Genomic DNA, 3,405 nt, shown 5'->3' on the forward strand with positions numbered 1-3,405 from the left:
GTTTCCTCGTTCAAGATGCTATACAGGGCTATTACTGGGATAATAGTCAAGCCACAGTGCATCCATTTGCAGTATATCATAATGTGGAAGGAGAACTGAAGTGCATAAGCGTTGTTATGATTTCAGATTGTATGAAACATGATACTACAGCCGTCCATGCTTTCATCTCTCACTTGATTCCTTACATCAAGGATCAGATTCCAGGCTTGCGGAAATGCATATATTACAGTGATGGGGCTGCAAGCCAATATAAAAATCACAAAAATATGACAAATCTCTGTCACCATTCATCTGATCATGGACTTATTGCTGAATGGCATTTCTTCGCAACCAGTCATGGAAAGAGCCCGTGTGATGGCTTAGGGGGTCCACAAAAAGGCTGGTTGCCAGAGCAAGCCTCCAAGCTACTGTTGAGAACCAAATTCTCAGTCCACTGCAGATGTTTGAGTGGGCTGATGGGAACATCACCTGAATTAAATTTCTATATGTTAGTAGTGATGACATTCAAGCCAATGCAGAGAAGTATAACCTTAGTGACAGGTTTGCATCCTCCAAAACAATTGCAGGAACCAAGTCACACCACAGCTTTATACCAACTGATGATGGAAATATTGAAATGCGACGATTATCCAGTGATCAGCATTCTGATGTTGTTACCATCAACAGTGTCCATGCAGGTGTAAGCAATCAAATAGTGACCAATGAATGTCAACCTGGATGTTATATTGCTTGCATTTATGACAGTGAGTGGTACATTGGTATGGTCACCGAACGGTCAGATGAGGAGAATGATGTGTATGTTAAGTTCATGAAGCGAGCAAGAACATCCAACACTCTATCTTGGCAACAAAATACATACAATGAATGCTGGATACCATTGCAAGACATAATATGCATTGTTTTGGCTCCACAGCTAATGGGTCATGGTGGTCGCCACTACAAACATACAAATGAAGATTTTGAGATGATTAAAACTAAACTTTCAGAATTTATTAAGTAAAGGAACTGGGACTCAAAATTGAGAGTATCATCAGCAAAGAATCAATGGTTTAAAAACTTTCTTGTAGTAATTTGGTCTTAATAATAATACGATGTCATGAGTTCTCAACTTCGCAATAAATTTTGCTCAAGAACCATACAGGCCACCATTTGATGCGAACCCTTGACATCCATGTAAATGTACAGAATCTAACTGAATGCAAATTTAACTAATCGCAAGTTTTTCAAAGTTTGCCATTTGTGTATTCCATAGAAATTGGCTTTTATGGACTGATTATAAGTTAAATAGTAAGACATTAATGTTAATGTATCCTTTTCCCTTTATACACATTGCTTGAAGTCAAATTTTATGAAAAATGGCTCCATTTCAAACAGACAAGGCACCTTGAAGGAGTTGAGTAGCAAAGCTGAAATTTTGTGTACATATTACTATGATACCTATCTTTGACAGGTTAGAGTTTCAAAAATTATTTCAACTGATCGCGGGGTCATCCGGGGTCACGAATGTCGAGCCATTTAAAGGATTTTTCTGGCTGGGGCCCATTTTGGGACTCTGTATTTTCTGATTTAAAGCTTTAATGGGATTGTTATTATTTCTGGATGTAGTCCTGTGACCATAGATTATATTCAAGTAGAATGGAGCCCATGTTACCTCTAGTTTTCATTCAGGGTCACCCCAAAAATTGAAAAAAAACTTAATCGCTCATTCTGGACCCTACTTTAGACAATCATAACTTGAAATCTAAAGATGATACTTTAAATCTGAGTGCAGATTCATAAAATTCGGCAAAAAGTAAGTCAGAATGCCAACTTTGAGCTCTTTGTCTTGTCTGTAGACTAAAATATGGCATTCTGAAATCCGAAATTATTCAAAATGTCACTTTTCACGATTCACGAGTGCATAAAATGACTAAGTCCAGCAAATTTCAAACGGCCATATCTCAAAAACGACATGGAGTATGACTTTCAAATTTTGCATATGTTCATATGAGCAACATATCATCATTCTGACCAAATTTCATTAAAATCTGAGGGGGTCACCTGGGGATTTGTTCTGAAACTGGTTGATTTGACATGGAATCACCCTATATTTATCAGATCTTATATTTAAAAGTATATATACTTACTGCTTACCTATATAAAATTAAACTGTATTGCTCACAAACGCCAATATTTTTAATTTTACTATATGCCTTTTCCACTGATCGGAAAAAGGGCGACGATATAAATTTGCCCTTGTTTAGTTCGCACTAAATGCATCCGGTCGAACTGACATTCTGCCTAGCTGTAGCCTGGCCTGAGTTGAGGCCTTGGTTAGTCAGCTATGCCTAGCCAAGACTGCATTTATCTACTCCCGCAAAGTACATAATTTATTGTAGGCTTAGGGCTAGGCCTAGCCTAAAAAAATAGGCTTAGGCCTAGCCTAGGCTATAATAAATAGCTAGCATAAGTACTAGGCCTGGCCTAGCAGTAGGCTAGCCGATGTCAAATATTCGACAAATTCGATTCGCCTATACACTAGATTTCACCTTTCGCCATTCAGGCACACTTCGGTATACTAAAGTCTAGTCTAAAACACCTAAGCTAGGCCTAAGGCGCACCGGCCTAACAGAGGTGCCGCCAGGGCCTAGCTACAGACTACAGTAGGTGGAGGGAGCTTGTTGTTTAGCATTCGGTTGAATCTACTGCTACAGACAGAGAAAATATATACCGTAGGCCTAGTTGTTTACCATACTTACACATGGACATGAATTTAAACAGCAAGTTGAATTTTTAAGGAATATGTCACTACACGTCCAACTAAAATTGTAAAATAATTTTTGACTTACCACAGATTCTTTCACCAAACCCGAAAGCCAACTTGTGGGCGAGCCAACCCAGTGTGTAAAACGACACCGCCTTCCCTTTTGAGAATTTTTTTAGAGTGCGCCTATCGTTGGCAGAAAATGGTTACAATCTAAACCCAATTAAAGGAAAGTCTACAACTGATAATGTGCACTATGAGTTTAAGTGCAATATGAATGTTTTTATATAAATGCTTAATTAGGTATTCTAATTCTGGTAACTTGTACTATATATAGTTTTTCTCTTTGTATTATGTAGTATTATGATGCTTAAATAAGGGAAACGTAGAATAAAATGGCCTTGTCAATTTTTGGAGTGACATTATTAGCAGCAAAGTCTGGTGTCGTGGCTGGGGTTTGTTTTAAGTTGGTTCGATCTCGGGATCGTGTTATAAAAGTTTACCGCGCTCTTGTCCACCCTATCATTGAGTATGGTGCTCCTGCTTGGTCACCGTATCAAAAGGATCATCTTCTTTTCAGTAAAAAAAAAAAAAAACACACAGTGTAAAATGACAAAGTTTTTGTCTTTCTATCTAATATCCCCCACCGCCTCCAGCTGGTT

At 38.2% G+C, this 3,405-nt stretch overlaps 1 protein-coding gene across 1 annotated transcript in view; it reads right to left on the bottom strand.

Moving 5' to 3' along the window:
* The window catches only part of LOC117104376 (LIM and senescent cell antigen-like-containing domain protein 2), a gene marked incomplete at its 3' end in the record, with an annotated part of 13,965 nt that extends 11,040 nt beyond the window's left edge, over positions 1-2,925 (bottom strand). Inside the window, 1 exon segment of the mRNA XM_033245200.1 lies at positions 2,829-2,925.
* Positions 2,926-3,405: the final 480 nt, after the last annotated feature.

Source organism: Anneissia japonica, unplaced genomic scaffold (assembly GCF_011630105.1).
Source record: "Anneissia japonica isolate Jap-2015-1 unplaced genomic scaffold, ASM1163010v1 scaffold2551_len14257_cov139, whole genome shotgun sequence".
In the NCBI taxonomy this organism is placed as follows: domain Eukaryota; kingdom Metazoa; phylum Echinodermata; class Crinoidea; order Comatulida; family Comatulidae; genus Anneissia; species Anneissia japonica.